General features: G+C 42.5%; 2 long non-coding RNA genes across 2 annotated transcripts; one reads left to right on the top strand and one right to left on the bottom strand.

Moving 5' to 3' along the window:
- Window positions 1-6,501: 6,501 nt before the first annotated feature.
- Window positions 6,502-11,412, bottom strand: LOC121040444 (uncharacterized). Its single transcript, XR_005795297.1, has 3 exons — window positions 11,311-11,412; window positions 9,426-10,495; window positions 6,502-6,589 (listed from the first exon to the last, which is right to left on the bottom strand). It is a non-coding gene; the product is annotated as an uncharacterized LOC121040444 (long non-coding RNA).
- A 1,814-nt stretch (window positions 11,413-13,226) lies between these two features.
- Window positions 13,227-25,870, top strand: LOC121040443 (uncharacterized). Its single transcript, XR_005795296.1, has 4 exons — window positions 13,227-13,301; window positions 20,866-21,038; window positions 24,920-25,020; window positions 25,510-25,870. It is a non-coding gene; the product is annotated as an uncharacterized LOC121040443 (long non-coding RNA).
- The last annotated feature ends 1,831 nt before the right edge of the window (window positions 25,871-27,701 follow it).

Raw genomic sequence — 27,701 nt, forward strand, 5'->3', positions numbered from 1 at the left:
ACAAAAGTAAGTGCCAGAGGGACTCAACAGAGGAAGAGAATCCAGTGTGGACTGAGTGGTCAGGAAGACCTGCCATAGGGGAACTTTCGGGGGATCCTTAACAGAAGAGTATCATTTGACCAGGTAGGGGAAAGAAGATGATCCAGGCCTGGGGAAACAGTAGGAGCAACGTTCAGCGACAAGACAGCACAGAGGCAGTACAGAATTTCAGTACTTCAGCACGGTACTTCAGAATTACTGTGTGAGGCAAACGATCAGACGCAACTTTCTCTCCGGCTTTATGTACGAGAGCAAGTTAACATCCCAGTTGTGAGGAGCCTGAAATGGCAGCTCTGAGGACTTTAGGACTGAGTGAAATGTGATGTGCCCAGTGGTTACAGTCTGGAAACTGAGAGTCATCCTGACTTCCATGAATCTCTGTCTTCACCTCTTAGAGCCGGTGGCCCATGCAACTTCTCTAACATCTGCAGGCCTTAGTTTTTCATCCGTAAAATGGAGTCAATAGTGACTTCTTACTCATAGGAATGTAGTGAGGATAAGGTGAGATAATGGGGGTCAGGTGAGATGCTGAGCAGGTGAATGTGAGCTGCTATTGTTCTTGTTGATGCTTTGGTGGCTTTACCTAAACTCTCAGAAATGTGGACCCACTAATCCTCTATAAGCCTCAGGTTAGCATAGTTTTCTTCCTGGGAAAAGCCATTTATCTTACTAAGACCCAAACTGGCAGACAGACTGTTCTCTTTTGATCGTTCGGATCCTTTTCTGGCAGAAGACAGCAGTGACCCCCAAAATGGCCCAGAGGCCTCTTTGCTAAAGGAAAGAGAGGGAAACCAGCAGACCAGAGGGGAAAATGTCGGTGTTAATCTCAGCTCTGTCACTGACCTTGGGTGAGCCCCCCTACCCTTCCTTGCCCCGTTTTCCTTACCGGTCACGTGAGGGGCTCTGTCCTGGCAATCACTGACATCTGTTTCCTTTTCACTCTGGGGCTGGGATACGCAGTCTATGAATAATTGTGGCTTGCCTCTATATGAAGTGTAATCATTATTCAAATTAACTTTTGTATTCGTCTAGCACGTTTTACACTTCATGGAGCTTCCACATCCATCATCTCACCTGTGGCTTGTCACAGCCCTCTGACAAAACCAGGGAAACTGCTTTTGTATCTCCTGACACATAGGGAAACTGAGGTCTAGAGCAGAGAAGTGTCTGGCCAACCAACCCAGAGCCTCCAAGTCTCTGGATTTGTGCTTCTCATCTCTGGGCTGATTTCATCCCAGGGAAATCTTTAAACAATAAATAAATAAAACCACCCCCAAACATCTTATGTTTTTAAGTTGAATGTTGTTTTTCTATTTCCAAATGAAACAGTCTATTTAATTTCTCCTCCAACTGCAATCTTGGTCCCTAATTTCTCTAAACCTTTTCTTTTTTTAGTTGAAGCTGCCAAAATTTCAGGTTGCTTGCAGTACAGATATTAATTTGACTAATGAGACTTGGAAACTATGTGATCCCATTTTCCAGTTCGTACCACACTATAGAAATCAAAGAAACATGCAGAGATTGGAGTGACAAAGAAGTATCAGATATTTCTCCCTGAGGAAAATGTTGATAAAGGCTGAGGTCTCTGGGTGGGTGAGAAGTTTGGACAGGTATATGTACCCACTGAAGCTGGTTGAGTTAAACTTGAAAACATACTTGAATATTCAAAATATCAACACTTGAGGGACATCTGCGTGACTCAAACGGTTAGGTGGCCAACTCTTGATTCTGGCTCAGGTCATAATCTCGAGGTTTGCGAGATCGAGCCCTGCATCAGGCTCTGGACTGACAGTGCGGAGCCTGATTGGGATTTTCTCTCTCTGCCTCTTTCTCTCTCTGCCCCTCTCCCCACTCACACTGTCTCATTCTCTCTCAAAATAAATAAATAAACTTAAAAAATATCAACACTTGAAACATGGGGTTTTCGAGTACGAAGAAAAAGTGCATGGACTAGGTTTTGAGTTGTGTCTTTGTCACTTACTAGGTGTGTGATATGGGAAATGTCATTTAAACTTTCGGAGCCTTAGTTTTTTGTTTTTGTTTTGTTTTGTTTTGTTTGTGGGTTTGTTTCTTTTTCTTTGGAGCCTGAGGGTTTTTTTTTTTTTTTTAATCTTTTAAGTGGCAATACTAATAGCATCTAACTCATAGGATTGGATTGAAGTTTGAATAAGGCAATCAGTATAGACTATCCTTTGTAATGTTTGGTGCATACTAAGAGCTCAGAAAGGTTAGTTGCCATTAATATGATCTTAGGACCTAGAAGCCCATGTTTCCAAGATGTGCTTATATGTTGAAGTCCTCAGGCCCTTTACATCTCAGCCCAGCTCCTCAGCAGAACTTCTGACCTACCTATCTCCCATTCAACATCTTTTTCGGAAAGTGTCACAAGCACATTGGTCTCAACAGATCCCAAAGGGCTCTAATGATCTTCCTCCCAAACCAGCTTCTCCCCCAGTCTCCCCTGTCTCAATCAACAGCATACATACCACCCAACTATTTAGCCAAAAAAGATGGAAACATTCCCAGGTCTTCCCTCTCTCTCCTGCCCTACAATCCCATTAATTCCACCTCCTCAGCATGTCTCAACTCTGTCCATTTCCTCCTAACATCCATTGCCATCACACTAGCTTGAGAATCACCATGTCTCCCTTGAAACACCCCCACCATCTCTCCCCATCATTTCTGGCTTGTCTCTAATCCACTTTTCACAATCAGTCACATGGACTTTTGAAGTCAGTCCCGGGCTGCTTATTGGGATCTGTGCAGTTCCCCTACACACTGATAAATTTCTGACCACGGTCCTGTGCATCTCCACATGATCCACAATCTGTTCTGGCCTCCCCACTGTACTTGCAGCTCAGGGCTCTGGATGGTTTTCATTTTTATCAATATGCTTTATTTTTTATTTTGTAGGAAAATTGAATATATGGTACAGGGAGATCCCATACATACCCTCTCCCCACATCTTCCTCTATCAGTAGTGGGGTAAATTTGTTAAAATTAATGAACTAATATTGATACATTAGTATTAATTAAAGTCCATAACACAAAGTTAACTTTCCATTGAACGACTCCATGGGTTTGACAAAGATGGAGTGCCATGTAACCACTGTCACAGTCTCCTGCAGAATAGTTTTGCTGTCCCCAAACGTCCCTGTGCTCCACTTACTCATGTCACCTCTCCTCCTCTAAATCTTTTTCCTGTTGCTATAGTCTTTCTTTTTCCAGAATGCCGCACATTCTGAAAGCCATACAAGTGGAATAATATAGTACATAGCTGTTTTAGATTGACTTCTTTCACTTAGCAGTGTGCATTTAAGGCTTCTTCCTGTAGTTTTGTTACTTGATAGCTCATTTCTTTTTATTGCTGAATAATATTACATTATATGGCTGAATAATATTACATTATATGGCTATAACTTGATTTGTGTAGCCATTCACCTGCTAAAGGACATCTTAGTTGCTTCAGTTGCTTAGTTGATGATTATGAATAAAGCTGGTATAAACATTTGTGCGCAGGTTTCTATGTGGACGTAAGTTTTCAATTCTTTTCGGGAAATCCTTAGGAATGCAATTGCTGGAGTGTCTATGGTTAACTTTGTAAGAAATCACCACACTGTCTTCCAAAGTGGCTGTTCTATTTTGCATTCTCATCAGCAGTGAATGAGCATTCCTGTGGCTCCCCATCCTTGTGAGCGTTTGGTGTTGTCGATGTTCTGAATTTTAGCCATTTTAATAGATATGCCAGAGGTATCTCATTGTTGCTTTAATTTGTAATTCCCTAATGACTTATGATGTTGAGCATCTTTTCATACACTCAGTTGTCATTTATATATCTCTTTGATGGGGTATCTGTTCAGTTGAAAAGACTATCCTTTCCACATTGTACTGTCTTTGCTCCTTTGTCAAAAATCAGTTGACTCTAATTGTATGGGTCCATTTTTGGGCTCTTTATTCTGTTCCATTGGTCTGTCTATTCTTTCCCCAATACCACACTGTCTTGATTACTGTGGTTCTACAGTAGGTCTTGAAGTTGGATAATGTCTGTCTTTTGTTATCCTTTGTTCTGTGGTTTTGACAGCCCTAGGGTATACCTGTCAGCCTCCAAGGTTGATTCCTAAAGGATTCTTGATAAGCCTCACAAATGTAAGAGGGGTGGGGTCATAAGCAAACATGCTCATCCAAGTCCCTTTCTCCAAACCCCCAAGTTTCTTACCATAACTTATTCAGACTCTACAAGTCAGGCCCTGGCTTCCTCCCTGAACTCATCATTCTCCACTTTCCCTCTAGCACATTCTGTCCTAGCTACACTTGCTCCACACTGTGGGTCATACGTGCCATGCTCTAGCTGGCTTCTGGTCTGTGCTTCAGTGTCCCCTCTATCAGGGGCACCCTTCTTTCAGACTATGATATGGCTCAGTCACTTCATGTAGGCTCCTGTTCCAATGGGACTTCTGCAGATGTCTCCCCTGACACCTGTAGCCAACTCCCTTGCTCTCTGTTCTCTCATCCTACACTTACCATTATCTGTGTATTGTCTACCGCAGGGCCCTTGAATATAAGCTCTGTAAGGGTGGTTGGATGTCTTGTTCACCTCTGCATCTTCAGTGCCCAGACCAGTGCCTGGCACATCACAGGTGCTCAGAAAATATTTGTTAAAAGATTCAATGCACTAATAACCCTGGCAGTGCTGATTACATGCTTGATATGGACCACGTCTCTTGGAATCATTTCTACATTTTATTTCTAGCATTTCCCAAATAATTTTGATTCTAGGCTAGAAATAATTACCATGAGGTTGTTAGAGGACCTAGCACAGACCTGGGCACACACTGAGGACACAATGACATTTGTGGATGGATGGAGCTCTGCTGGACCTTTGCTTTTAGGCTGTGCCTTGAGCGGAATACAGTATATGCAATATCTGCACAGAGCCTATACGAGTAGGAGTTCCAGCAGCATTTGATAGGATATTTGATAGTGTACTAATTTTTCTCTGCTGCTTTTAATTTTAATTCATTCTAACCTTTTCTTCTCGTTCACAGTCCCACTGTGGTGCCTGTGAGCTGATGTCTTCATCAAAGCAGACATCGCTGGTGAACGTTCTGGGATGGCCCCAACTCTCCCTCAGGAGCCTGCTACTAATTCCACCCATTACAACATGCATGGAGAGTTACCATTTTCCTTCCAACACACTCTACCAAGCACTTTTTTGTGTCTTATTTTGTTGTCTGCTGTATTGAGTAATTACCCAATTAAAAAAAGTTCCTAAAGGTCCTCACATTCTTCCTTTTCCCCAAATCCTCTTGATCTAACTAGAAAACTTTTAGTTTCACATAAGTCTGAATTTTAGGAACATAAGATAACTTAGACAGACTCTTTTGATCTACTTCACTCTTGCATGTAGGAGGGACGGACTGCAGTGGCTCAAGGGGTTAGAAATGGTGCTATTTCCACAGGGCAGAAATTTCTAACTGACTCAGCCAAGGGTTTTGAGAACCTGAGAGTCATATGAAATCAGCCTTTCTGGGGCATCATAAATTCAAACATCAGACACACCAAGTTAAAGCCCCAAGTCCAGGGTACCAGAATCAGAGACGAGGATAGTGTCTCAAAGCCAAGAGCTGACAGCTCAGCTCTGATGGGAAGAAATTCAGAGGAGGTTGGATGGGATTTGGAATGTTCTCAGTGGCTGAAGCCTCATGAGGAGAGACAGGTAGGCCAAGAGCAGGGAGAATAATCACTTCTTTGGGAGGACTTTTGATATTTCTGTGTGACCACAGCTGTCACATGGGCATTCAAATCTTGATATAGAGTTTATGAAGGATTTTAACATGTGCTATTGTGTGTGACCAGTTCTGCTAGTTAGAAATGATTATATTTTCTCATTATTATTGCTTAGAAAACTAAAGGATAGAGAAGTTATATGACTCGCCCAAAGTTACAAGCTAGGAAATAGTTGAGACAGGATTCAAGCAGAGTTGTATCTAATTTAGAAGTTCTTTTTATTTACTCTATAGATACTTACTCAGTACTTACCATATGCCAGACACCATTCTAGAGGCTTAGGAAATATCAGCAAATCAGAAGGACAAGCACCTACCCTTCTGGGTCTTACATTCTCTCCGTTATAACTACATCATGCAGACCTTCTTGGTAGGCTCTTGATCTAACGAGTACAGGGTGGTTGTACCCAGTGCAATAATACAGCATATCTGTTTATGAAAGAGGCATTTTCCAACCACAATTAATAAGAAGAAGAACAAGCATTTATTAAAGATGTATTATGTGTGGAGCATTGCAACAAGTGTTTTCTGTGCATTATCAAATTTATCTTCACAAGCACCCTCTGAAGCAGGTACTATTGTTCCCATTTTAAAGATGGAGAGATTGAGGCTTGAGGATTTTTTTTTACATGATTCACACAGCTCATATTATAGCACAGTTATAATATAACACAGTCATATTATAGCTGGATTTGGATCCAGGAGAGTCTGACTCCAAAGCTCATGCCCTTTATCATAGCACCTCACTGTTAGCGGTTTTGTTGCTTGACAAAAAAAGAAGGAAAAAAAAAAGAAGTGGTCAGAGATATACTCAAAAGGGGGGGGTACCATTTTGACTGGATGTCAGCAGGAGATGCACTTTTCTTTTTTCTCACCCACATCAATAGGACGGTGTTTCTGCAGGATTTCCAGCAACTGTGGGCTATGGTCCCTCTCCTGATAAGGTCTTGCGAGATTAAAACAATTAAAAATCAAAATGACTCTCAGTGACCTTTGTTAAAGTACTCACAAAAGAGGGCTCAAATGTATTTTTAAAAAAGTAAATAGGGCACCTGGGGGCACTGTATCATAGTCAGTTAAGCATCTGACTCTTGATTTCAGCTCAGGTCATGTTCTCACAGTTCATGAGCTCAAGCCCTGCATCGGGCTCTGTGCTGACAGTGCAGAGCCTGCTTGGGATTCTCTCTCTCCCTCTCTCTCTGTCTCCCCACCGCCAAAAAAAGATAAACATTAAAAAAAATAATAGGGCGCCTCAGTGGCTCAGTCAGTTAAGCATCTGACTTTGGCTCAGGTCATGACCTCTCAGTTTGTGGGTTTTTGCCCTGCGTTGGACTCTGTGCTGACAGCTCTACCCCTCTCTCTACCCCTCTCTTGTTCTCTCTCTCTCTCTCAAAAATCAATAAATAAACATTAAAAAAAAAAACAATAAAAGGGGCACCTTGGTGGCTCAGTTGGTTAGATGTCCGACTTTGGCTCAGGTCATGATCTCAGGTTGTGAGTCAGAGCCCCATGTCAGGTTCTGTGCTGACAGTTCAGAGCCTGCAGCCTGCTTTGGATTCTGTGTCTCCCTTTCTCTCTGTCCCTCCCCCACTCATGCTCTGTCTCTCAAAAATGAAGAAATGTTTAAAAAAAAATTTAATAATAAAAAATAGAAAAGCAAATGTAAAAAGATTTCAAAAATAAATAAAATATTTAACAATAATAATCCAGGACTAAACTCCAAATTCTATAAGCAAAACAAGAAAGTTGTGGAGAAACATTCATGGAGACAGAAGCTTGCTCCTGTCTTCATTGTACAGGGAAGTAAACAGGATTTCATTGTTGAAGGTGATAATAAGAAAAGTTAATTTTGAGTATTTTTTAATGCACAAAGGGTTTGACATTAAAGACACGCTATCTCCTCTTCTCAAAGTCCCCCTAAAGGAAAAATGTCCCACACGGTGATCACGATGGGAGAAGGCTCCTTAGCAGCGGGAAGAATGGAGGGAAGGCAGAAGGGAGAAGCGGCAGCTAATCACACTGTGTCAGACTCGCTTTATGGCCCTGTATATTGTTAATTTTAGCAAGTATTTTTTTTCCTGTATCCCCTTTAAAAAGTAGGTATTTGCAGTTTCTAAATGCATGTTTTGTATGTTTCATTATTTCTAAAATTAAGTACGTACCTGTTATTTCTAAATTATCATAGTAGGAGCTGTGGGGAAAGAGCTTTATTTGAAAGCAGTGGTGCCTATTTTTAAAGAGCTTAGAGCACAGCTCCCATCGCAATTTGAAAAAAATAGGTTTATGTAGGCAATAAAACCACCTGTAATCTCATGGTAACCTAATAAAAACATTAACATTTTATTTTACTTATTTTAGTCCCCCCTCACCCCAAATACCTATTACTCATCTAAATCATGTCACTCGGGCAAACTGAAACACTGCCTTCCCCAACTCTGTTAGATACCTTTGCTCTTTCTTTCTACACCCACTCCCCTTAACCCTATTCTGTGTCCTGGGAATCTGGCTGGTATGGACACATCAACACTTTCTCCTTCCTCTAGCATCCAGTTGGCATTTGGCTAGTGGGAAATCCCAGCAGGGTTGCAGAAGGAAGGAGTAGAATGATATTGGGTTAATTTTTCTCCTTGCTCTCTTCCTGCAGGTTCACCGCAGGTAGACTTCATTTTTCAGTTGAAGATCAAAGCTCCTGTCAAGGAACTCCTGTCCATGTGACTTTCTCCTTCCAGGTGCCAGTAACTTTATCCTTCCATCCACCCTCCAGATTTAGGGGGTTGCCACCACCCTGGGGTAATGTACTATGTGACTGCACTGCACTCTCCTCTCATCTTTGTAAGGAGTCTGTTTATTAAGCTTGTGTCAAATTAGTCTAACTAAAGCTTGCCATTTATCTCCTGTTGGGATCTTGATTAAAACAATAAATGGTATCGTATGAGGTCCCAGAATAGAGACCTTCAATATTGGGTCCTGGGATTGGGTTGCTCATATGTTTGACTAATGTAGGGATAACCTCCTTGCCGCGGGGAGGTGGGATGTGGGTAATCCATGGTAAGTGGAGACATGCATCATGATTAGGGTTTCATCAATAGTAGCATGGAAAATGTGCAGGTGGGGGACATAAAGTGCCTGTGATACCTTATGGATATGGTGATAATTATCATAAATATTGTGAAATCACATGGCCTCCTCTGTTGGCTCTGGAAGGTATTCTTGGGGGGAGAGGAGAATTTGTAAGCTGTAAACACTGAACTGAGAACATGGTGGACACCTGGAAGCTTTCAGGCTGTGTTTGAAGAAGCCCTTCAGCTGCTATCATAGGGCAACTACAGTGAGGATGAGGCCACATGTCTTTGTAGCACCACTCATTATGCATCTGGTGCAATGCTACACCACAGAAAAGACTGTCATGGGAGAAAGTATGTGATCCCGAGTTGTGGGTTGAGTACATATGAGCAGGCAAGTATGAGACTGAGACTAAAACTTTAAATCCTTGAATTTCTCAAATTCCTCTGAGCTTCCTTTGGCTACAAGGCAGTTCTACCCATGCACTGCCTCTGACTCCCACCACCCACCCCCAGCCACCGTCAGCAGCAGCCTTACCATCAGAGGGGCAGCTGCGTCAGAAGCTGAAGTTGATTATCCCAGGGCTCACTCCCAGCACACCTCCCTGTCTCCAGGCCTGTCACCAGACCCAACAGAGCAAGAATTGAGGAGCAGAAGGCTATTTGTACAAGAAAGAACTTATTCACCAGAAGAATTTCAAGGCTGGGACAGCAGTGTGGGACTGAATTTTAAGGGTGTTTGTGCAAGTAGGAGAGAATAGCAATTTCTAATGGGCCAAGTTCATGAACACTGGAGCATCCTTCTAGGATTTGGGACTTAATGTGTTGGTTAAGCCATGTACCTTGGGCATTCGTGTCTCCTAGATTGGATAATTGAAACTCAGACTCAAAGCATGTGAGTTAATGGGGTTTAAATACTGGAACTTCCTTGATATGTTTCAGAGAAGGGAGTCTGAAGGTTCAGGGAGACGGAAATGTGACAATGTGTCTACCATGTGCCGTCTTGTAGCCTGCCTCTAACCATATCCTCATAGGAGACCCTGGAGACATGCCCTTCACCAAGGCATTAACACATTCACTAGTGAGAGGAGCAGAAGCATCCTTAAAGCATGTTGTGTTGTCTGTATCCTGTGGGCTGGAGATTTGGGAACTGGATTTCCTGATCTTGATGGGTTAATGGGATCCCACACAGCATAAGCTAGGTGGCAGCTCTTCACCATTAGACACAGAGTGGGTACAGGTAACAGGATAAACACAGGGATGGAGTGGTCACAAAAACACTCTAACTCTCAGGGATCTCTGAAGTTGGTTAATTGACCACAATATCCCTAAACACAAAGTAATCTACTAGGGTGCTGCTTTATATATATAGTAAAAATTCTAAGACTACTGGCCAGAAATATGACTTGAGTCTCTGCAGTGAGGATTTTCAACTTTTTACTTAATCCCAAAACCAAAACCGATTCACATATCCACAATCTCTCAGCCGTGGGTGAGACTGGCCCTCCTTGAAGAAGGATCCTGCTATGTTTCTCCACGTGTATAATGTGAATCTTCCTCAAATATTTCTCCAAAGGGGACTGCAGCCACTTACTAAGGTGTTATGCACTGAAAAAAAGGATAATAGCTATGTTTTCCATGGTCATTAGATACTGGCTCCTAACTGATGCTAGTATCCAGAGACCCAAAATATCTCCATGGTCCGCCCTTCAGGATGGGGTCTTATAGAGACGAAGTAATAGATGGGATCTTGGCTCTAGAAGGTCTCACACGGACCCAGTGGCCCAAACACCCACCTGCCATTTCTCCCCAATCCTGGAATATGTAGTGGGAATAAATATACAGAATTGTCAGAGTAAGTGCTATGATAGTTGAGAGGGTCAAGACCAAGTGAAAGGCCTTGTAACTAATGTGAATTGATAACTGTCCCCAGAACAAGACACATAAATCAGAAATTAGCACTTACAGCAAAGATTTGAGAGACTGCAGGAGTCATGATCCCTACCCAATTCCCATTTAACTCATCTGTTTGGCTGCTACAAAGGGCACTTATATCATGGAGTATAACAGTTGGTTATCACAAATTTAGCCAAATGTTACTGTTACTACCAGCTATAATCCCAGAAGTATCATCTTTACTGGAGCAACCCAGCACAATTCCTGGCACATAGAGCTATGACTTGGCAAATGCTTTTTGTCCCATCTCAATTAGTAAGCAAAATCAGAATCATCCTGTGTGTACAATAAAGCAGTATATGACCATCTTGATCCAGAGCCATGTCAGCTCTCTTGGTGTTTGTCACTGTAGTCTGGAGGGGCCATGATTATTCTCATAACCTACTAAATATCACCCTGGTCTGTTACATTGGTGACATTATGCTAATTGGTTATGGTTAGCAGGAAAGAGCAAATACCCCATATACCTTAAGATATATCCATGTCAGAAGATACTGGACAAATCCTGTTAAATTTCAGATGCCTAGCACATTGATGAAGTTTCTAGGGTCCAATGGTCTGTGCTTATCAGCATTATGCCATTGAAATCACAGCCTGTTTGCTGTGCCTTTCATCTTCCACCGTGAAGAAAGAGGTGCAGCACTTGCAGGCCTCTTTGTGTGTTGTAGACAACATGCATCATATTTGGTCATGCTCCTCTGACCTGTTTATTGAGTAACTCATAATGATGACAGCTTTGAGTGGAGCTTAGAGCATAATAATGCTCTGTAACAAGTCCAGTCTGTGATGTAAAGCATTACAAAGCTTTGTGATGCTGTAGGCCCAATGGTATTGAAAACATGTATAGCAAACAGAGATCCTGTATGAAGCCTCTGGCAAGCCCCAAAAGGTGCTTGACTCCTAGTGTTTGTAATGAGGACTTCTTCTGTGACAATTATTCTCTATTCGAAAAGCATTTACTGGACCCTAGTAGAAACTGAATGTCTAGCCATCAGACACCAAGAGACTATGAGACCTGAGCTGTTCATCATGACCTTGATGTTATTTGATACATTGAAGCATAAAATTGGCACATACAGCAGCCTTGCATTATAAAGTATAAATGGGATATACAGAACGGGGCCCCAATTGTCTGGGAGATACAAATAAGCTGCACTAACAGATGGTAAGACTCCCCTAGAGTCTCATCTACTGCTTTGCTACCTCTTCCTCAACTCACACCTCTGGCTTCATGAGACATTTCCTATTGTCAGTTAATGGAGGAAGAAAAAGTATGAGCCTGGTTTAATGATGGATCTGCAAAGTATGAGAGTATACACTGGAAGTGGATGGCAGCTGCATTTCCCCCATGCTGGGATGTCACTGAAAGAAAGAAATGAAGGAGACTAATCCAATGGGAACAGCCTCAGGCACTACAACTGGTTGTCCAATTCATGCGGAAGGAAAGATGGTCTGAGCTGCAGATATACACCACCGACACATGAGCAATGGCTAATGGGTTGGCTGGCTGCTTTAGGGAAAGAACAAGATTGGAAGACAGGAGAGAAAGAGATCTGTAAGGAAGAAATGAACTGGAACCTAGAATAGGTAAAGAGAGTGAAGACACTTATATCCTACATTGATTCCTATCTGAGGGCATCCATTGCAGAGGAACCTCTTACAAACCTAGACAAGAACAAGTGTCTTGTGGATGTCAGTCCCTACATACCCTTGGACTTGCTCAGTGGGCCCATGTATGAAGTGGGCATGACAACAGAGATGGAGGTTATGCATGGTCTCAGCATCATGGACTCCCCCTCATCCATGCTGGCCTGGCTGTGCCATGCTAGGTGCCTACCTTGTCAAGACCGGAGGCCAACTCTAGGCTCCAGATATAGCACCATTCCAGGGAGAAGTGGCCAACTCTCTGTTAAAATACCATATCATTGAACCGCTCCTCTAACAGATAGGGAAACCCTCTGTTCTAATAGGGATAGGCACAAATTCTGAGGGTGGATTAACCTTCCCAAATCAAACTGCTCTTTAGCAACAGTGCTGTTAGTTCAAAAATACATTATGCTTTATCCATACTGTGATATCTGAAACACCATCTCTGTGGACCGAGAAACTCGCTTTACAGCAAAGAAAGTACAGTCGTGGACTCATATCCATGGTCTTCACTGATCTTACCAGTCCCTTCACTACTCAGAAGAATTGGCTTGACAATATGAGGGGATGGTTATGAAGGTCCCATGTATGGTGCCACGTGGGAGCCACACTTTGGGTGCCAGTGAGAACCACCACAACCCAGGAAATGAGAATCACTACAACCCAACCAGTGAGAACCACTACAACCCAGCCAATGAGAACCACCACAACTCAGCCAATGAAAAGTTGCCACACCCCCAAACCCTCCCTTTCCTCCAATGGACTTTCATTTCAAACAGCCCCTTCCAGCTCCCTTCTTTTATCTTTAAAGGTAAGGCCCACTCAGTGTTCTTAAGACTTGCCTATGGTTGGGCATGTTTTGCATGACCTGTATTATAATTATCCTGCTACTCCTGAATAAACTCATTTTGCTGGTAAATTAACTCACTATTTTTATTTCCAAGGTTGATAGGGAGAAGGGGAATGATATTAGAATATTCTCCTGGATCACTCCACGGAGACTGACTTTAGGATGACTGTGTTCCTTGGTTTAATGAAGTCATAGCTCCTATCAAGGTGGACCTCTCCATACTACTTTCCTTGCCCCTTTCCCACACCTTATTAGACTTAGAGGTAGCAAGAGCTCTTTTACTAGCTCCTTATCATAAGTTTTCCTATACTCTGTCCATGCCTTTGTAAATAGTTTCCTTCTTGAACCTGTCTCAATTCATTATTAAAAAAAAATTTTTTTTTAATCTTTATTCACTTTTGAGAGGCAGAGAGAGAGCATGAGCGGGGGAGGGGCAGAGAGAGAGAGGGGGACACAGGATCCGAAGCAGGCTCCAGGCTCTCAGCTGTCAGCACAGAGCCCAACGAGGGGCTCGAACTCACAGACTGCAAGATCATGACCTGAGCCAAAGTCCGCCGCTCAACCGACTGAGCCACCCAGGTGCCCCTCAAGTCATTCTAATGTAAACTCATCGCCCATTTCCTTCCAGAACCATGACTGATTTACCTACCAACACCCTACAAGCATGGGTGAATATATCATAATTAACTCCATTTCCTCCTTGTCGTTAATGTTACTTATGATTATTATTTTGAATTATGCTGCAGAGAGCCTCTCGCTAATGTGTCTCCTTCTGTGTCTCTCCTCGATCTAACATTTCAACATATTTTTAGCTTAGATTCTGAAAATTGAAATGCCCCTTAAAAATTATCTGAAGTCTTTTCAAGTGTCTTAGTACAAATTATGAAAATGTTTTGTGAAAGCATTACACAAATTCATACCATGCAGTAGATAAGTGTGATCATTTTTTATACTTTTACCAATATTGAATATTTGTATTTAAAAATAATTTTGCCAATTCTGTCTTACAATCCATACTTGATTTCTAAAAATTTACCATTCTCTTAATTGCTAGTGAGCTTGTATCTTTCCCCACATTTGTTTATCGGATATATTTTCCTCATATGTGAATTTTCTGCCTTCTCCCATTTATTGAGCTAGCTAGTGGTGTTATTTTATATTGACTGATATGAGCCATTTATAGGAAAAATTAATACTTTGTTAATATTTGCTGCAACTGTTATTTCAGGTCTGATTTTAGCTTTTGTATGTCTGTGTGTCAGGATTTTAAAAATTAATTTGTAAGTGGTTGAATCTGTTAATCCTCTTTGTGCTTTATTCTATTGGTCTAAGCTTAGAAAGTTCTTACTCCTCTGGGGATTTAATTCTTATTCACTCTTCTTTTTTCTCTAGTTTTTCTGAGATTTGATATTTTTATATTTAATTATTTAACCCATCTGGAATTGATTTCTCTGCATGATGTGAAGTAAGGGCCTAAAATTGATTTTTTCCTCCTAAATTGCTACCCAGGGGTCCCAGCACCATTTGCTAAATAATCCTTCCTTTTCTTATTGATGTGTGATGTCTCCTTTATCATATATTAAATTCTCACACATACTTTAATCTATTTCTGGAGTATTTTGTTTCACTGGTCTATCTATTCCTACGTATTCTAGTAAAAAAGGACTTCTTTAGATATGCTTGGGGTAAGAAGATATACAAGGAAGAAACAGTCTGGTTATTTGGGATCAGCTGCAAAATTTTGATGCAATGATGGAAAAAAAATCATACTCTTTATTTTTTCCTGTTTCTCTTTTCTTTCAGAAAAACACTTCATTAAAAAAGAAAGGTCAGGGGCGCCTGGGTGGCACAGTCGGTTAAGCGTCCGACTTCAACCAGGTCACGATCTCGCGGTCCGGGAGTTCGAGCCCCGCGTCAGGCTCTGGGCTGATGGCTCGGAGTCTGGAGCCTGTTTCCGATTCTGTGTCTCCCTCTCTCTCTGCCCCTCCCCCGTTCATGCTCTGTCTCTCTCTGTCCCCAAAAAAATAAATAAATGTTGAAAAAAAAAACATTTAAAAACAAAAAAGAAAGGTCAAATTTTAGTCAACAGGGTATTAGCAGTTAAAAATGGGTGCAAGTTATTAAAAAAAAAGAATAAAAAATTTCATTTACTTTTTTAAATGAGCACAAGTCTCCTGGCCTCATAAGCAAGTTACTGGTATCTTCCATGGTCCAGGAATTGTGTCTGAACTTAAATCCATGATCTCATTTAATCCTCAGATAATTTCTTTGTGGGACACATGTTGTTATCTCCATGTGTCGTGTCCCCAGGATTTCTTAGGCTTCAGTAACCCAACCATGATTCCAAACAGACCCCCACTAACAGAGACAGAATGCACTCTTTCTCTGGCTTCATCCTTGACTGTAATGTAGGAGCCATAGTACTCTCCACATTCTTTACAAATAAGCCAGGGGAGTCCAGTGGTGTCCTCTGTCCAGTGGTGTTCTCTGTGATTAGTTGTCTCATCACCAAGTGGCATCTTACAACTTACCTCCTGTCCTGCTCCAACAATCTTGCTAATGCTCCACCAAGGCAGCATCAATTTTGCTAAAACTTGCCAATACCCAGCCAAGGCTGCTGGTGCCCCATGTTGAAGGGAATAGAGTAGGGCTGGAAGAGTCAAGATGAGGGAACTTCAGCAGAAAGAGGATAACTAGGCTCCATCAAGGAAGTGATCAGGATATGCAAGGAGCAAAGACAGAAATAGGTTATGATGTTAGTAATGTTAGGAAGATAATTATGGAGTTGTTTAACTATAACAGGATGCTGAGTAACAGTTCCCATAAACCTGGAGGAAGTCATCAGGGCCTAGGTGACCATCTCCCTCTGTATCTCTGTCCTATTTAATCTTTTCCTCAATGAATTGAAGAAGGCACATTCATCATGTCTGAAATTAACACTGGAAGTGTAACATTGGAAGTAAACATAGGGTGATATAATAGGAACCCAAATCATTCTCAGTGGATTGGTTAGTGGACCCATATAACTGACTTGGAATATCATAGGCTGCTCAAGTCCTGGATGAGGACAGTAGTCCAGCGATACGTTCGAGAAAGGCTAGGTGTTAACTGAGTGTGACTTCAGCATGGCTGCTCAAATCTTAGCTGTCCTATCTTCCAGTTTGCTTCTTTTCCCCACCACGTTCTGTGTCACACAAATTATCTCCTTGAGAAGTCTTTACTTGGTATGGTAGGCAGACTTCTAAGATGACCCCCAATGACTTCTCCCACATACAATTCCCTCCTCTGTGAATATGGTGAGATATCACCATGTTAGGTTATAAGACAAAAGACATTTTGCAAATGTAATTAAGGTTACAAAGTTGACTTTGAGATAGATTGGGTGGGCCTAACATAATCACATGAGCTCTTTGAAAGCAGAGTTTTCTCTGGCTTGTGGTATAAGAGGAAATCAGAGAGATTTAAAGTGTGAGAAGGACTTGACACAATGTGGCTGGTTTGGAGATGGAGGGGCTATGTGAGAAGGGATGTTGGCAGCCTCTAGGAGCAGAGAGTGGTCCTGGCAGCAAAGAAATGGGAGCCTCAGCCCTGCAAAGGAACGGAACACTCCCCACAATCTAGATGAGTTTGGAAGTGGATTCTTCCATAGTGTCTCTAGATATCTGCCTGGCCCAGTTGGCATTATCATTTCAACCTTGTGATATCCTAAGCAGAGAGCCCAGCTAAGCACATCCAGACTACTGAACCACAAAACTTTGAGTTAACAAGTGGGCATTGTTTTCAGTTGCTACATTTTTGGTAATTTGTTATAAAAAGCCATAGGAAATGAAGACACTTGGTTAATGTGCCTTGATGTCATGATAACAAAACAACAAAAACAACAATAATAGTAATGTATTGCAAGCTTGCTATGCATTGAGCACTTTATAGGATTCCTCTCAATGAACCCTTAGCTCAACTCTATGACCTAGTTTACAAATTGCTTAAAGTGACCTGCTAATTAGTAAAGCCAGGATTTGAACTCAGCTGAACCCTTCCATTCAATTATAAAATGATCCTACTCTCCACGCTTCCTGGCTTGGTTCATCAACGTGCCCCTGGCCTGCAATCTCTTTGCATGATTCTCAGATACAGACGCCACGCTCTACATATCATCATCCACAGTCTAAGGAGTTATTCCCCAAATAACCCTTCAAAGCTTCTCTGGCTACTCGAACCCTTGGATCTATTTCCTCTTTATTTCCTTAGTACCAGTTATTAGCACCATTTTATTTGGCATTTAGTGCCATGCAGCATTATGAGAATTTCCCCCATATTTTATTTCCTGTCTTTCTACTCCCAGTAGAATATAAGCCCAATGAGAGAAGCAACACTTCTGTTTGGGTCACTGCTATAGGTCCCAAGAACCTAGAATACTTGCTAACTCATTGGAGATACTCAACGCATTTTTGTTAAATGAATGAATAAACCTAGACACTTTTCATTCTCTCCTTCAAATTATGGTGATCTGATCCATTTAAAATCAACTTTTTCCAGAGTTCTCTCTGCACGGCCTTCTGCTCTCTACTATACTTGAGCTTCTTGGAATTCATGCAGAAGATGAAATGTCGGTGTTTTCCCTTGAACATATAGCCATTAGTGCTCTAGCTGTGGAAGGGAAATACTATTTATTGATTAACTGCTTTGTTCCTGGTCTTTACCAGGTACTTTACATGTATGCATTATCTCATTTAACCATCATGCTACTGTACAAAGTAGGTGTTATAGCTCCTACTTAACTAGTTAAGAAATTGAAGATCAGAGAAGCCAGCCCAAGGTTACATGTCTAGTAGAGGCTATAACTGTCATTCAGGTGTTTCTGAATCAAAGTCTACATCTTTCCACTCTACCACGACCACTAGAAAGTCAACGCTGTGAAAACAGGCTCTTAGTTTTTATTTATTTCTCAATCTTTAGTGCTTAGCACACATTCGGAGATCAATATACATCTGTTGAATAAAAGTGAATCAAAGAACAAATGACTGATCATGCTTCTTCTCTAGTCCTACTTCAGAGAGAAAGACTCTCATCCAAGTAACTTTGATTTATATTCTCCTATGCATGTTTCTGCATACCTTCCACATTCTTCTTGGCTTAATAGGGGTATTAGCATATCGGAATTGGAAGGGTTCTTAGAAGGTGGTTTTTCAGCTTCCCACCAATGTAGAAATCCTTTTTATAGCATCCTGGACAGATGGTTGGCCAGTCTCTGCATGAACACCTCCAGTAAAAGACAGAGGAGAACAGGAGGTGGCCTGCTTTATTTTGGAAGCAGCTCTGATGATTAGAAACATTTTCATTGAATTGAACTCGATTCTGCTGTGTCAATAACGATTCTTCATGTTGTAAGAAGCAGAAAGCAAAACTGAGGTTGGATTTAAAAATAGTGAGAATTTGGTTGACTCCATGATTGAGAGGTTCAGTGCTCAGGTGAGTTCTAGGTACAGTTTGAGTCAGAGGCCCATGGTGTCCTCAGAGTTCTGTACCATTTTTCAGGAATCCTCTGTGTCCTGACATCTTCCTTGGGCTGCTTTTGCCTTGTGGTGGGAAAAAATGGCAAGAGCATATCTAGAGCCTTCTAGCCACAAACTACCATTATAGAGAGGAAGAGAGAAAGCTTCTATTCCAGCCAATCAAGCAGAAGTCATGAGACTTACTGAGGAGACAGGATTAGAACCTAATTAACTCATGGGTCTGGGATAATGAAACATGGTGATTGAGCATAAGTCAAGGGTTCCAATATTGTTATGTTGTAGGAAGGGAACTGTAATGAACACTGTCAGCTACCCTGCAATCCTTCCACCTTTCCAATAGGAACCACATTTTATTCATGTGTCTACTCATTGGCCATGCAATCCATGTGACTCAGAGGAAGCCACTCTATCCTGGCATAAATTCTATGGTTAACCTCTGATTAGCCTAATATAATCAGTGCATGAACTCCCCCTGGTGACTGCTATTGGCCTGGGGTTAGGCCATAACCTAACTTGAACCAATCAAATAGAAAGGAAAGATGGAAAGGTCATATTCTGTGTTTTGGAAAGAGGCGTTTCTCTTTCCTTCATGGAGATGAATACGAAAGTGTATAGTCCTGATTGCCACCAGCAGTCACTTTGTGACAATAACAATAAGAGGTCAGACCTCAGGCAAAGCTATTGATACTGGCAGCAGAATATAGATGAAAGGACCTGGGTATCAGTGTATTGTTGAGCTCCTAACAGCTCCATGCCTGAACCCCTCCCACCCATAGCTTACGATGCCTTCATTATTTAATTCTTCATGTGTGGGGATTTCTCTTTGTTGAAGTCAAAGTTACCCTTAGTGGCCCAGGTAGAACAGATATTGCAGTGGCTATCGACAGGCAGGTGCAGCCTCGTGGGATCCCTCTGTCATCTGTCCACTGGCTCAATTTCCACCACTCAAGAATTTAAGAATGGGTGTCCTCTGACATGGTGCAGTGTTTTAAGTCAGCTAACATACCTACCTTCAAATTCACACAACTGCTCCTGGTAGAGATTGATCATGGTATGTTCTACCTCGAGTGGTTGTGTCATCCACACTTAGGGACCTCTGTCTCTGGTTTCCCTTCCAGGTAAAGCAATAGAGTTTACCACTATTCTACTGGTGTTGACTGTGGCTATTGCTGGAGTCTGGTTCTGATATGCTCACAGACAGGGCTATGATCTTAGTTTCCCAGGACCAGGGAGTGAATCGGAGAGAGAGAACAGGTCCCTGAAACCCTGATGGTATATGCATGAGGACGTGTTTCTTGGAGGTGTGCAACAGAGAGAGTGTAAATCTGCTGGTTAGCTGGAAATGAATACAAATCAGCCCTCATTTGTATTCATTGATTCACAAGCAAGCGGGTTTGGGAGGCTGCAGATGAGGCGAGAGAAAGCCTGGTCTCAGCCGTGCCTCTAACTTGTAAGTGAACTTGGGCACATTATTTGCTGAATGAGTCCGAGAGTCTTCTCTGTGAGGTTGGTTCATTAATAACTGTCTGCAGAACAGTCATGTACTTATGGGTCACATAGGGCCATCCTTGAATCCCAGCTCCACCGTCTGCCATTTGTGTAGCACTGAGCATGTTACTTAAACTTGTGAGCCTCGGTGTCCTTATCTGAGCAGTGGGAATAAGTAAGGATAGTAATCCCTAACTCAGAAGGCTACTGTGAGACTAAGTGAAGTAGAGCATTTATTTCACACAGAACTTGGCACATGGTAAGCACTAAAGCAGCGTTAGTGGTTCCCATCAATATTATTCTCTCATAGGGTTGTTGCACATAGAATATGAGACTTTATTTTCCCAACTGATTCAACCCCAAGAAATAATCATAATTATATATCAACAATAAAAACTGCATTATGGATTTAAAGGATCACTGATATTGACCAGTACATAGCAATATACTAAGATAATAGAAACATCTATCTTTTGACTAATAGAATTTTAGAGATGATTTAATCCTGCTCTCTTGTTTTATAGGTGAGGATACTGAAGTTCTATGAAATAGAATTGCTTGCCAATATCCAGAGCTAATTAGGGCAGATCGGGACCAGAAACCAGATCTCCTGACTCAGATATGGTTATATTTCCATCTGCTTCATTTTACATATACAGAAGCCAAAGTTGGAGACTGAATGCCCATGGTCACACAGGTCAGCAGCGATAGATCTAGGACTCCTATTTATGTAACTCACAACTACGGTGTACTTTGTATATGCTGAGCACTGTTCTCCGTGCTTTGCGTGTATCCAAACATTTAATCTTCCCTACTACCCTATGAGTTACTATCAGGACTCCCACTTTTCAGATATGGATGGGGCTGGAGAACAGACCAGGTCAAATAAATTGCCCAAACATTCATAGGACACACCTGCATTAGAACACAGACCATCTGGTTTCTAGGTCTGCATAAACCCCCATTACAATGTCCCTCAGCACCAGTAAGTCTGAACTAACCAGCTATAGCCCACACAAGGATCAGCACTTGCACCTGGCACCTGCAGTTCAAGTGTGGCTGTCTCTGAAGAACAGCCTGTGGCAGCATGCCAGACTACTGACCTGCGCTCCATGAGGGAAGGAGACTGCCTTGCCTTCCACCTCTGCATTCTGGAAAACCCACTGCTGGACCAGCATTGACATCAAACAGCAATCCAATGACTCACTGGATGACACGGGGCCAGGTTTTCAGTCAAGCCTGTATGAAGCAAGAGTAGGAAATGGGGGTCAACCTACTGACTGGATTCTCCAGGTCTGGGTTCTGGATTCTCCAGGCAGCAGAACTGCCTCCTTTGTGCTGATTAAATACTCTTGGACCATTCCAGGGCAGTGGAGAGGGCCCCAGTAGGAAATTCTGGGCTTCTTTGTAATCTGGGCATATGGGGAGCTTGACAAATTAATTGCACTATTAAACGAGATGCGACTTTATTTGTTCTGCGACTAGTTCCATGAAATAATAGCAGGGACATTTAATGAGAACTTACGATGCTCTAGGCACAGTATCAAGTAATTTACATAACTTAACTCCTTTAATCTTTGCAACACGAAGGGGTAAGATGTACAATCCACCCTTGAGACACAGGACGACTGAGCCCCAGGAAGTTACATCCCTTGTCCAAGGTCCCAAAACTAGGCTGTGGCAAAGTCTTCATAATCAAGATTTCTAATAGCAAAGGATATCCCTTTTCACTGTGAAACACAGTCTCGATTAAAATAGGGAAGGAGAAATATCATAGTAAACATATTAGATAAAAAGATGCCTATGTGTTTTTGTGAGTTCTCTGGCAGGGAAGGAACCAAATGGCCAGTGAGTCTTGCCTTTAAGAGAGAAGCTTTAGTGGAAGAAACTGGTGTCCAAAGTGGGGAGGTAGGGGGAGAGCCTGCTGAGTGAATAGGCTTGCCGGGTGAACTTGGCCAAGTCAATTTTCTTTCGAGTCTAGAGAGCAGCCCAGCTGGAAAACTGGGCACAGCACAGGAGCCTTTTCTGAAAACCAGATCTCGTCACTGAGCCAGGCTTTGTCCCTGGGAAAGAAATTGCCGCAAAATGAAAGGCAGGAAGGGTCCTTTTCTAACTGCAAGAGCTATTTCAGAGCTGCATGAGAATGCTGTGCCAGGAGGCAACACAATTAGCAAATCCCGACACCAGTGGCTGCTTCTCTCCTGGGCAACGTCTGTGTCGGAGCCAACATCTGCTGGCTTACCTTGCCCAGCCAGGACAGGGACTGTGCCAGCCTTGCTGCCCACACGCTCCATGCCAGGTGCACTTGGCAGGGCCCTGCTGTCCCCCTGAGGGCTGTGTGGCATGGCTATGTTGAGGAAGGGACAGCCGAAAGACCGCAGGTGGCCCCACAATCAATGTTACTGCTGCCAATGCAACCTCTTGCTGTAAATACTGACCATGGCTCAGAAGAAAAGATAAGCCCAATAAATAAGATTGAAATGGACTCTGAGCATATTAGGATGTCTTTGCTGCAAGGCGCCGGCAGAATGTGTTTGTTCAACAGAACTAATAATATTAGTTACCACTGACTAAGTGGAGACTCAGTGCCAGTCCCTCTTCTAAGGCTGTGTGAACATCATCTCAATGGATCCTTACAACAACACAGAGAGGAAGGTGCAGTTGCACACTCCATTCTACAGGCTGGGAAACCGAGGCCAGGAGGCTAAGTAACCTGACCCACAATATCAAAAGTGACAGAGCCCAGGTAGAGTTAGAATCAACCCCAATCCTGAAAACTCTCACTCCACACTGCCTTCCCCTCCAGTTCCATCCCTGGCACAGTGGATCTGGAAGCACATACCTCAGAGAGTCAATCCTTTTGAAAAAGAACACAAACACAAAGGACCATGTTTACCTATTGGATATGCTTTTGTGCCTCTAGATTCACACTCATCACTAGAAATAGCAGTTTCCCAGGAGTCCTGAAGCTAGATTGTGACTCTGGTCAAAGAAATGATTCTCAGAGCAAGTTTTGGAATCTTAAGCAAAAGTCTATGTGTTCTTTTTTCTCTCTGGGCCTTAATCTCATCTCTAAATCCACGGGGAAGGACAACAGAATATCTGAAGTGCCTTCCACCTCCAAAACGCTAAGGTTCCTCAGAAAATCTGCACCACACACATGCTGGGGCCAAAGAGAACGCAACCATCCCCAATGCGCAGAGATGGTATATCAATGTTGGATCTATTAGCCTCCATCATTCTCCCTACAAATGGCCTCTTTCTCCTTTTCTGTCTATCCAATCCTCTCAAGTAGTATAATCCCAAATCATGGACCATCTGCTTCCTGAGGCCTTCTATGAGCCACTGAGCCAGACATAGCCTCTTTTTCCTCAAAACCATGTGAACTGGCAGCACGTTAGTGCCTCTTCTGTGCTGTCCTATAGCACACCAAGGTTGGAAACTCCATATTTGCCCCGCCTGGACTGGCCGGCAGATGTGAGCAGAGCAGGTGCCCAGGGGATGTTATGCTGGGGTAGAGGAAGGAGGAACATGGCAATGAAACATGCATGTAAAGACTTGGGGAACAGAGGAAGGGGCAAGATGTTTCATAGGTGCTGAGTGTGAGACTTTGGGGAGAGGGACACAAACCTAAACAATAATATTAGGAAATCTTGGAGTCAACTGTATTCCTACCCTTTGGTATTTTTAAGTAAGATCACTGGGAAAAATTTGATTGCCACTGATTACCTCTTGGTAACTAGACTCTTTCTTTGAATGTGACTCTGTACAGGGACTAGGCCACATGGAGCATGGGGATTTATACAGTTTATAGGAGTGTTAGCTGACAGTGTATTCCCACCAGACTCTACATCTATCTGCTTCCCACCCCATGCCTGTGATTTGCCCCACTGCCTATGGTTCCCTTCATGTCAGTTTGCTTTTATTTTTTTTTTTAATTTTTTTTTTAACGTTTATTTGTTTTTTTGGGACAGAGAGAGACAGAGCATGAACGGGGGAGGGGCAGAGAGAGAGGGAGACACAGAATCAGAAACAGGCTCCAGGCTCTGAGCCATCAGCCCAGAGCCCGACGCGGGGCTCGAACTCACGGACCGCGAGATCATGACCTGGCTGAAGTCGGACGCTTAACCGACTGCGCCACCCAGGCGCCCCTTTTATTATTTATTTTAATGTTTATTTAGAGAGAGAGAGAGAGATAAGGGGAGAGGGAGAGAGAGAGAGAGAGAGAGAGAATCCCAAGCAGGCTCCATGCTAATAGCGCAATGCAGGGCTCAATATCACCAACCGTGAGATCATGACCTGAGCTGAAATCAGGAGTCAGATGCTTAAATGAATGAACCACCCAGGTGACCCAGTTTGTTTTTGTTCTTACTTTTCTTTCTGCCTAGAATTCCTTTTCTTTCCATTTTTTGGAAGCCACCTTTCTAGACTTATCTGTAGCATCACCTTTTTGAAGTGTCTGCAGACATTTTGGCCAAATAGAAGTGTCCAGTCACTCTGATCCCGGCATTGTAGCCATGACAGTTATGTCAGACGATGGATGCTATAGACTTACCTCCATTGATTTGTTGTTTACAGATCTGTCTCCTCCCCAACACGGTGCAACCAGAGGGCTGAGACCCATATCTGATTCCTCTCCAATCCCCAACATTCAATAAATTTTTGTTGAGTTCAAAAAGGTGAGAACTTTCAGAGCTCTAGTACAGTTTTTAAAATTATGTATAATTAATAATATCTCATATTTACTCTGTTTACTATTTACCAGAAAGTATGCCAATGTTTTTAGTGGATCACCAGATTTAATCTGTTCAACAACTCTGTGAATAACCTTATGTGATAGGTTCTACTATTATCATCATTTTGCTAAGGAGAAAAATGAAGCATAAGAGGGTCAACTCAAGTCCCCACTACTAGCCAGCATCTGAGGAATCGAAACTAAAGTGAGCTCATGTATTCAACCTCAAAACTATATTGTATCAAGAAAGGAGAATGCATAGAGGGAACAAATTATACGTAATATGAGAACAGAGGCTGAATATTACTAAGGTGTACTAACAACGCAACATATCTAAATTTTAAATAAGAATGCCTCACCTTATAAATCTTGGTAATTATTGATTATATATTCTATGTTTAGTATACATAGCTGATTACTCTCCCCGCCCTAGGCAGCCACCTGGAGAAGCCTGGGGTACGCCAGAGTAACAAAGCCATGATTTGGAATGTTCCTGCTCCTTCTCCATAGGCAGCTACAGATCCCTGAGCGCATTCACCTGAATTTCTTCAGCAAGAGCAACCAACTCAAAGACATCTTTGTGCACTAAGAAAGGATGCCCTGTGTGGAAAGAGTCAAAAGTCACAGGGATCCGCACCTGGTGGGCTAGGAGGCAAGAAGAAAAGCTCCATCCTCTTAATTAAGAAATAGAATGCACTGTTACAGGAAGAGAAAGGTCTCTGAAGCCACGAGGCCCTCAATTCCCATCTCTCACATGACGCTTCAAAAACTTTGGTAAAGTCACTTAACTTTGAGTTTGTATTTCTTATAGCAAAATGGAAAGGCTAGTAGCACCTGCTTTCCAGTGCAATTTGTTATGCAGCTGAAATAAGAATGTACGTAAAGAACATGCACAGTGCCTGGTACATAGTAAGCACGAGATAGTACTCTGGCAGGTATGACTTTAAAATTGTGATCCTTACTTTCAAGCATACATATGAGTGTGTGCTCATGAAGTTCAGGCCATCATCAGAGATCCAGAAAATTTCCGAGGAAAGACTGTATCGTGTAACTTCTGCAAAGAGTTCCCCTTTGAAGGAGAAACTTCATTCTGGTGCATTAAGTCACGTATTTTGTGAAATCAGGGAACATCTTCATTTAGACACAACTCATACACCTCTGGGCCCTCTAAAGTGCTTTGTGTGCAGAAAGATCTCGCCAAACATGTAGCGAGTTGATTCATAATTTGAGAACTTAGCTGGAAGTCATGGTGGTGGGGAAGTAAATACTCTAGATTTATCCTTCCACATCTGCTGGTCACCTCCTTCAAGTATGCTTTCTTTTGTGCTGCAGAGACTGGAAAACTAAAAATGGCATTTCCTACCTAGCCTTGCCGCTACAATTTCAGATGTGATTTTGGTTGTGCAGTCAGCCACAGCTGGCAAGACTTGAATCAGTCTTAAGCTAGTCAGGGAAGGTTGTAACCTAGGAGGCATTGTGTCGCTGGTATTGACCTTACAGTCTCTATATGAACCTGTGCACAAGAGCCCCTGTAGTGCATTCTTGGCCTCCATCATTCTCCTTATGATAGAGGCAGTAGTTCCTCTAAGAGCCACCTGTAGTTCCTCTACAGTGGTATTCTAGAAATCAGTCTCAGAGGCCAGTTTCACAGCCAGGTTCTCTGGATCCTCCAATAATTCCCTGTTTTAAATCTCTCAAAAATTGTTAAAGGAGTCCTGTCATATACACATCAGCCCTGATGGATATAACATCTGGTACCAGAAATGGCTGTAGGTGTTAGACTCCCAAGGATGGAAATCTGAGATAGGTTATGTAACCTGGATGGACTGAAGGTAGTAAAACCCTGGATACCGTCAGAGAATAGAAAACTAGTAGTCTATAGTGCCCAGTGGTAAAACGGTGCTTAAATGCTCACTTGTAGTCATCTGGCACGAAGCAGCTATTGAAGCCATAGCTTTGGCAAATGGAGTGGTGGCTGTGTTGGTTCTGCCGACACCCAGTACCTGGCATCTGATGAAGGTATGACGGACTAAGAGAGTAAAAGGGACAGCAGGTCTGACTCACCTTCCTGTCCCAACAGGGCAACTTATTTGAATACCCTCATTACCCTCCCCTTAACGGAATTTCACATTTGCCTGAAATTGGCGGTGGCCCCATGACTATAGCATGCCATTCTTCCAGCTGGAACTATTACAGTTTTACGTGAATGAGCAGGTATGTGTTCACAAGTGAGAAAAATTACTTCCTAAAATGACTAACATTCATTTTAGGGACAACAAAACTGGCTTTACGGTTTTTTTTATAGATACATCACGCTAGCATGTTTTAGTTTTTTTGCACATACTTTCCAGCCCAAATTTGAGAAATGCCAACCTATCAAGGGCACATGAGGGCACCTGCTCTCTCTGCCTCACCCCTTCCCCAGCTGCTCGGTAATCCCACCAGTTGTGAGGGTTGGACTGGTCCCTGTTGGCGGCATCCATGAGGAACCCCTGAGGCCCTTCTTCACAATTTGGAATTGTGTTTACTGCAGTGTGTACTGAGGCATCCTGTTCCTGACGCCAGATGACACTGTCTACATAAGAGCAAACTGAATCTGTGCCTCGCGCTAATTGCCAGTCTCCC

This window comes from Herpailurus yagouaroundi, unplaced genomic scaffold (assembly GCF_014898765.1).
Source record: "Herpailurus yagouaroundi ecotype Mexico unplaced genomic scaffold, PumYag 182, whole genome shotgun sequence".
NCBI classification, from domain to species: domain Eukaryota; kingdom Metazoa; phylum Chordata; class Mammalia; order Carnivora; family Felidae; genus Herpailurus; species Herpailurus yagouaroundi.